This window comes from Erinaceus europaeus, chromosome 5 (assembly GCF_950295315.1).
Source record: "Erinaceus europaeus chromosome 5, mEriEur2.1, whole genome shotgun sequence".
Lineage (NCBI taxonomy): Eukaryota > Metazoa > Chordata > Mammalia > Eulipotyphla > Erinaceidae > Erinaceus > Erinaceus europaeus.
Genome location: NC_080166.1, coordinates 91010656 through 91020016, shown reverse-complemented (window position 1 = coordinate 91020016; position 9361 = coordinate 91010656).

Below are 9361 nucleotides of genomic sequence, written 5' to 3'. Positions count from 1 at the left end.
GCTGCTGTCCTTTTTGATGTATGCCATTCTTACAGGAGTGAGGTAGTATCTTAGTGTTGTCTTAATATGCATATCTCTGACAATCAGTGACCTAAAGCAGTTTTTCATATGTTTGTTAGCCTTTTGGATCTCCTCTGAGGTGAATGTTTCATTCATATCCTCTGCCCATTTTTGGATGGGGTCATTTGCTTTTTTGTTGCTAAGTTTGCTGAGCTCTTTATATATTTTGGTGATTAGTTTCTTGTCTGATGTCTGGCATGTGAAGATCTTCTCCCATTTTGTGAGGGGTCTCTTTGTTTGTTTAATAGTTTCTTTGGATGTGCAGAAGCTTTTCAACTTGATGTAGTCCCATTGATTTGTTTCTGCTTTAGTCTTCCTTGCAGTTGAGTTTGATTCATCAAAGATGTCCTAAAGGTATAGGTGGGAAAGTGTTTTACCAATGTTTTCCTCTAAGTATTTGATTGTTTCTAGTCTGACATCCAGGTCTTTGATACATTTGGAGTTGATTTTTGTTTCTGGTGAGATAAAATGGTTCAATTTCATTCTTCTGCATGTTACAACCCAGATTTCCCAGCCCCATTTATTGAAGAGAGCCTCCTTTTTCCATTTAATCCTTTGGGCCCCCTTATCAAAGATTAGATGTCCATAGGTGTGGGAATTTATTTCTGGGCTTTCAATTCTGTTCCACTGGTCTGTGTGCCTATTTTTGTTCTAGTTCCATGCTGTTTTGATGATGATGGCTTTATAATATACTTTAGGGTCTGGCAGTGTGATGCCTCAACTTCTGTTTTTTTTCCTCAAGATGGTTTTGGCAATTCTAGGTGTTTTCAGGTTCCAGATAAATGATTGTAGTGTTTCTTCCATTCTCTTAAAGAAGCTTGGTGGAACTTTGATGGGTATTGCATTAAATTTGTATATGGCTCTGGGGAGAATATTCAATTTGATGATATTTATTCTTCCAATCCGTGAACATAGGCTATCTTTCCATTTCTTGGTATCAGTTTCTATTTCCTTGAGTAGCGACTCATAGTTTTCAGCATACAAGTCTTTCACTTCTTTGGTCATCTTTATTCCTAGGTATTTGATTGATTATGCTGAAACAGTAAATGGGAGTGATTTCTGGATGTCTTCTTCTTCAGATTTAGTGTTTGCATAAAGAAATGCCACTGATTTTTGTACATTGATTTTGTAGCCTGATACCTTGCTATATTTCCTAATAACTTCCAGTAGTTTTCTGCTGAATTCTTTAGGTTTTTCTATGTATACTATCATATCATCTGCTAGACTTCTTCCCTTCCAATCTGTATTCCTTTGATTACTTTCTTTTGCCTGATTGCTATCACAAGAACTTCCAATACTATGTTGAAGAGTAACGGTGATAGTGGACAACCCTGTCTAGTCCCCGATCTGAGGGGGAATGCTTTCAGTTTCTGTCCATTGAGTATGATGTTGGCTGTAGGTTTGCTATATATAGACTCCACTCTCTTGAGGAATTTCCCATCTATTCCCATTTTTTGTAGAGTTTTGAGCATGAATTTGTGTTAGATTTTGTCAAAGGCTTTCTCTGCCTCTATTGAGATAATCTTGTGGTTTTTGGCTTTGCTTTTATTGATTTGATGAATAACATTGATTGACTTACAGATGTTGAACCAGCCTTGCATTCCTGGGATGAATCCCACTTGGTCGTGATGAACAATCTTTTTGATTTGTTGCTGTATCCGGTTGGCCAAGATCTTGTTTAATATTTTGGCATCTATGTTCATCAGAGATATTGATCTGTAGTTTTCCTTTTTTGTTCTGTCCCTATCAGCTTTTGCTATCAGGGTGATGTTGGCTTCATAGAAGGGAGTATTCCTGTTTCTTCAATCTTATGGAAAAGCTTATGAAGTACGGGTACTGTTTCCTGAAAGTTTTGTAGAATTCGTTTGTGAAGCCATCTGGTCCAGGACTTTTGTTGTTGGGGAGGTTCTTAATAACAGTTTCAATTTCTTTGTCTGTGATCGGTGCATTTAGATTTTGTAGTTCTTCTTGGTTCAGTTTTGGAAGGGCATATGTTTCTAGGAATTGTTCCATTTCCTCCAGATTCTCTAGCTTGGTGGCATATAGTTCTTTATAGAAGTTTCACAGGATTCTCTGGATTTCTGGTGTGTCAGTTGTGATATCTCCTGCATCATTTACAATTCTATTAATTTTAGTCTTGTCTCTTTTTTGTTTGGTGAGACTGGCTAGGGGTTTGTCAATTTTGTTTAATCTTTCAAAGAACCAACATTTGGCTTCATTGATCTTTTGTATGGTTCTCTTATTTTCGATGTTGTTTATTTCGGCTCGAACTTTCGTGATTTCTGTCCTTCTGGTTGCTTTAGGGTTCCTTGGTTCCTCTACCTCTAAGTCCTTGAGGTGTGCAGTAAGGTCGTTCATTTGAGCTTCTTCTTGGTGTTTAATATGTGATTGTATGGCTATAAGTTTCCCTCTCAGTACTGCTTTAGCTGTGTCACAAATATTTTGACAGATTGTGTCTTCATTTTCATTAGTTTCCAAGGACATTTGAATTTCCTGCTTGATTGAGTCTCTGACCCAGTGGTTCTTAAGGAGTATGTTTTTTAGTTTCCAAATTCTGTGACTTTTAATAATTTTCTGTTTGTTGTTAAATGTTAGTTTTACTCCACTGTGGTCTGAGAAGATACTTGGGATGATTTCAATTCTCTTGAATTTATTGATGCTTTCTTTGTGACCTAACATGTGGTCTATCCTTGAGTATGTGTTATGTGGATTTGAAAAGAGGTGTATTCCAGTTTTTTGGAATGAAGGACTCTGAAAATGTCCAAGAGCTCTAGTCTGTCAATCTCTTCATTCAATTCTCTTGTATCTTTGTTGTTTCTCTGCTTTGTTGATCTGTCTAAGTGTGAGAGTGGGTTATTGAAGTCTCCCACTAATATTGTATTACTATTGATGTATTTTTGAAATTCTTTCAGTAAGTGCTTGATGTATTTAGATGGTCCCTCATTGAGTGCATAGATGTTAATGATTGTTAAGTCTTCTTGGCTGATTGATCCTCTAATCATTATGTAATGTCCTTGCCTATCTTTTATTACTTTATTTAATTTAAAATCTATTGTCTCTGAGATGAGAATGGCTGTTCCTGCCCTTTTTTGTAGCCCGTTAGCCTGTATGATAGTTTTCCATCCTTTCACTTTAAGTCTGTGTTTATCTTGTTGTGACAGATGGGATTCTTGCAAGCAGCATATGGTTGGGTTATGTTTTCTGATCCATCCCCCCACCCTGTGCCTTTTGATGGGTGAGTTTAAGCCATTGACGTTTATTGATATTATGGATTTAATGTATTGTAGTGCCATTGTTCAAAAAAAATGTTTGTTTGTTCTGATATATTGCAAGTATTATAGTGATGTTCTTGTTTATAAGAGGTCTTTTCGAACCTCTTTCATGGAGGTTTGGTGATGTTTGCTTCCTTTAACCGTTGTTTGTCTAAGAAGGTTTTGATCCCTCCATCTAGTTTTATTGAAAGCCTAGCAGGATATATTATCCTTGGTTGAAACCCTTTTTCATTCAGGGCTCGATAGATATCTTGCCATTCTCTTCTGGCTTTTAGAGTTTGAGTAGAGAAGTCTTCAGATAATCTTATGCGTTTTCCCCTGTATGTGACTTTTTTTTTTCTCTCTTGCAGACTTTAGGATCCTTTCTTTATCCTTACTACTTCTCATTGTGACTATGATGTTTCTTGGTGTCTTCAGGTCTGGGTTGATTCTTTTTTTTTAACTCTCTGGGCCTCTTGAATCTTGATGTCGTTCCTGTTATTCAGGTCTGGGAAGTTTTCTTCTATTATTTCCTCTAGAATGTTTCCTTCCCCTTCCTCTCTTTCTTCCTCTGGCAGGCCAATTATATGAATGTTACTTCTTTTGTGATCATCCCATATGTCTCTGTTGTTGTTTTCAGTGTCTCTCAATCTCTTTTTTAGCTCTTTCACCTCTTCGTTTTCTCTAACTCATCCTCTGTCTGACTAATTCTGTTTTCTGCTTCTGTTAGTCTGCTTTCCCTTGCTTCAGCTTCTTTCTTCATTACAGCTATTTCAGCTTTCAGTTCTCTAATTGCATCAAGATAATCAGTATTTCCTTGGGAGTCTCAACTGTTGTTTCCCTAATACTGCCATTCCTTTCCTCCAATGTTGTTTTCATTTCTGTGATTAGTAAGTTTATTATTGCTTGCATACGTTTCTTATCTATGGTTACTTCTTACTGATTGGTAGTTTCTTCTGGGCTCTTGTCTTCATTCATTGGAGTATCAGTTTTATTTGTTTTTGATCTACCCACTTTTTTGTGTTTCTTATTTTTATGCTCTGTTGTTCCTCAGTTGTTGTGTCTTGAGTACAAGCAACACTGTACTAAATATCTTTATGACAATTGCACCCACCAACCTCAGGAATTCCAGTAGCTACTGAAGCAAGTAATGAAGTAGTTTAATCTTTACCAGTTAGCCAAACAATTTCTCCAATCTGTGAAAAAATAGTAACCAAATCACAGTGAAGAAGAAAGAGAAAAGAAAGAAGGGATAGCAAGAATAGACAGTTATGCAAGTCTGCTATCCACTGTATATCTAGGGGTAACAAGAGGGGGAAGGGAAGTAGAGCAGAGATACACACATAGAGAGTCCACTCTGAGTCAGATTTCTTCCCCAAAATAATTCCTAAATTCAGAAAGACAAAGAAGATGGAAGAAGTTTATGACAACATAAAAAGCTAACAAAAAAAAGAAACAAGAGAGAGAAAAGAGATAAGATAAGAATAAGAGCTGTAATTAAAGAGCAGTGAAAGGAAAGTTTTTTTGATTACTTTATTTTTAATTTAATTGTATTTTTTTAATTAGCTAGGAGGAGGAGGAAGGGGAGAGTCTGTAGAGGAGGTAGGTGTAATGAGACAAGTTCCTTCCACAATAGATAAGATGCCCCCTCCTCTAGCAATGAAAGATACCCTAAGAGTTAATTCTCATCAACCTAAACGGGGTGTGGAAGATATACGCCTTTATATAATATTAATAATAAAATAGAGCAGGGTACAAAAAAAACCCTGTCCAGATTACCTCAAACCTCGTGAGCAGTGGCAGCTGATTGTTAAGAAAGAAAAACAAACAAACAAACAAACAAACCTCAGGCCTAGACAAGGATAGCTGAAATATATAGTTATGCAAATCTACTATCCACTGTATATTCTAGGGGTAGCTAAATGAGGAAGGGAAGTTGAGCAGAGATACTCGCAGTGAGAGTCCACTCTGAGTCAGAATTCTTCCCCAAAATAATTCCCAAAGTGTATCAGTGAAAGCACACTGTTTGGTGCTGTGGGGGATGGGGCCTGTGGCTTTGGAAGCTGTAGGCTTAAGGATGAAAGGATGACAAGAATGAGAAAAAGAAAAAAAAAAGAAAGAGACAAAAAAGAAAAAGATAAGAAAAAGAACAGTATTAAACGAGCGGTGGAAGGAAAGAGTTTTTTATTTAAAAAATTTAAAGAATTATTTAATTAACTATGGGGGGGTTGGCTACTTTCAAAGAAAAAAGGCCAGAGGTTTCAGAAGGGACTAGACTTAGAATGAATGATACTCCCTGGTGGGACGGGAATCCTGGTAAAGAAAGAAGCTCAGCAGGGGAGCCTGCTAGGAGCTGGTCCCCAGGGACTGGTTATGGGGGGGGGGGGAAGGGGCGGAGGTACGCTTTGGAGATAATAATTTAAAAGGAAAACATTTTTTTCTCTTTTTTTTCAACTCTATTTTTTAAACCAAATTAAGTTATAGTCACGTCCTTGGTGTCACCGCTAGGACCCCTTATTGACTGGCTTACTAAAGGCAGAAAATCCTACTGTTTCCAGAGGATGTGGTCAGAGCTCAAGCCACTAGCAGCTTCTCAGTCAGCCATCTTCCGGGAACCCCTAATCATCCTTTTTTTAAGGTTAAATTTTGCAAAGAGGTATGAGAAAAGGTTATAGGTAATTGACCTATTCTGAATCTTACTCAGAATATCAGTTACATGGGTATCAATATATATGCACATAAAAGTCATCAGTGAGTCAGCTGGGTGTTCAACCAGTAAAGAGCACATTACCATGCTCAAGGATCTGAGTTTGAGTCCTAGATCACTTTAAATGAGTGCCTATAGGGGCCAAATAGGGGAAGGGGATAGTAAAAGAGTTGAGGAGTGGAGCTGAGGTGTTTCTTGTACTTTTTCTCTCTCCTTTTCAGTGATTCTCTATCTAAAAGAGGGAGAAATGGTTTCCAGGGTCTGAAGAGTCCTTAGGTACTGAGCCCCTGTGATAACAGTAGTAGCAAAAAGGAAATACCAAGCAATAAAATGTATATTGGATTGTACACTTTAAAGTATGTACCTAAAATATGTATAATGCATTTGGTAATATGTGCATAAAACATGCTTGAGAGTATGTACCTAAAAAGTAAGTTGAGAGTTGAACATAATATGAACCCTCATTGTTTAATGTAATCAGCATTTTTTGTAAGGATAAAACATTAGAATCTTCCTGGTATAACATTTAGTTATAAAAATTATAATTATTTTTCTTTTTAAAAAATATTTATTTATTTATTCCCTTTAGTTGCCTTTGTTACCTTTCTTTATTGTTGTAGTTATTGTTGTTGTTATTGATGTCATTGTTATTGGATAGGACAGAGAGAAATGGAGAGAGGTGGGGAAGACAGAGAGGGAGAGAAAGCTATACACCTGCAGACCTGCTTCACCACCCTTCAGGTGGGGAGCTAGGGGCTTGAACCGGGATCCTTTTGAGGGTACTTGCACTTTGTGCCACTTGAGCTTAACTTGCTGTGCTACTTCCCGACTCCCATAATTATTTTTCTTTACTAGAACACTGAGTACTGCCTTAATGATGATGCCAGGAATCAAACCTGGAAATTCAAGCCACAGTAGTGAAAGTCTGTTACATAAACCATGGTCCTCTCTCTCTCTCTCTCTCTCTCTCTCTCTCTCTCTCTCCTATCTGAATAATTAAACCTTTCTTTATTGCTACCAGGGTTATTACTGGAGGTTAATCCCAGAAGTACAAATCCACTCCTCCCTGAGGCCATTGTACCTGTTTTTTTTCCCTTTCTGTTTTTATTATTTGATATGACACAAAGAAATCAAGGGGTGAGGAGGAGATAGAGAGGGGAGAAAGATAGAAACCTGCAGATCTGCTTCACTGTTCATGAAGTATCCCCTCTGCACATGGGGAGCTGGGGCTTGAACTAGGTCCTTGCACATGGCAGTGTGTGTGCTTAACTGCATGCACCCACACCTGGCCCCATAATTGCAATTTTTAAAAGCTTGAAAACTTTAATTGTTGTAGTCCCATTGGTTAAGTATTTTAATTAAAGACATTCAATTAAATGTGAATGAATGCAGTTGATAAATGCAACAAAATTAAAGGGATTGTTTAAGTTTGAAAAAAATATTTATTAAGAGCCTCAATAGACTGTGGTGTGTGGCTCCAGGTAGCATGAGGTGAAGATTAGGAATCTAGTGCCCTGTGGTAGAGGAGGACTGTTTGGTGGAGGATGAAGTGCCCCCAGACACCTGTTTGTTTGGGGGAAAAGTGGAAAAGTTAAACAGCTATCTTGTTAGTAAACATTTCCTCAATAAAGTCATAGTGGGATTAGAAAAATTAAAAAAGTTTACTATTATTTTAAGGCTCCCTTATTGACTTAGAGTGATTATTCTGAGGTTAAAGCATTTCTAGTATTCAAACAATGTTAACCATGAAGTGAAAGAGTTTGCATAGCTCTATTGAAGCTCTTTCAATTTAATTCAACAATTTTATACTTCAGTTAGCTTATCTGTGCATATATATAACAATATTGTAAAATCTGACTTCTACAGACTCTGTTTTGATTAGTAGAAATTTCTATTTGTTTGGATGTAATTATTACTTAACTATATACCACAGAAGATAGAGGAAAATGTCTGCCCCATAAGTTCCTTAATTTAGAAAGAATATTGTTTTTACCAAAAGACTGTGATCCACCAAATATGTATTGTGTTCTTATTATTGCCATAAAAGCAAATAATTTTTGTTCAATTGTGAACTTAATCAAGTTTACAATAACATTCACAATAATATCAGATGCTTCACTTTCAGCAGAATGAACTTCTAAATGCTTTTCTCTGATCTTATGAGTTACATGTAAAAAGTACCTATAATTGGAATTCATTTATTTTCTACCTGAAGCATTTAATGACTCTGATGTTATTCTAGTAGCATTTACTATCTGTAATGATATTTTGATTATAAAACCAATACATTAACCACTATCAGTTCAAGTTTCAAATTTGTTTAAATAAGAGATCTTTGAATCAATAGAGACTTCATTATTTTATAATAACAGAAATTTGATTTAGATGGAGGTATGTTTCATGGGTTGATATATAAACATACTTACTGTAGCTACTTTTATACCATCCATCATAGTGAATAGTGAATGTCAACACACATTTTTGCCATTATACATTCATCAGCAGCCATCTTAAGAAATGAAAATTCAGTATTTAATTTGAACTCATTACTGATCAAAGGATTTATTGCAAAAAAAGCCAGCATAAAACCATAAAATAACAGCTATTAGCTCATTATTTACAACCATTAAGGAGCAAAATATCTCTAGCATGAGCTTCCAGATTCCACTATGTAAGCACTACGGCAGTACTGTCCAGTCTCTTTTTAAATTAGTTAATTATTTATTATTGGATAGAGACAGAGAGAAATTGATAAGGGAGGTGGTAGAGAGATAGAGAGGGAGAGAGATACCTGTATCCCTGCTTCACCACATGTGAAGCTTTCTCCCTGCAGGTGGGGACCAGAGGATTGAACCCAGGTCTTGTAATGTGTGTACTTAACCAGGTACATCACTGCCCCCATACTCTTCAGTTTCCTTTCCCAAATACCTAAGGATGCCATAACAAATTACTATACACAGGTGAATTAAGCAATGGAAATTTTCTTTTTTAAGTTTTAGAGAATGACAATCTGATGCAAGGTTGTTAGCTTACTGTTTCATGTACCAAGCCTCTTCTAGCTTAAAAAGACCTCCTTTTAGGGGACGGGTGGTGGAACACCTGGTTAAGCATACATGTTATAGTTTGGAAGGACCAGGGTTCCAGCCCCCAGACCCCACCTGCAAGGGGAAAGTTTCCTATTCTAGCTATTTTTGCCTCTCAATTAGTAACTATCTTTATCCAATAAATAAATAAAGATAATGAAGGAAAATTTAAAAGACCTCCTTCCACTCTAAGCATGTGGGAGAGAGAGCTGGGGAGTAGAGGTCAGGCTGGAGAGAGTTTATCCATGATCTAGGTAGAT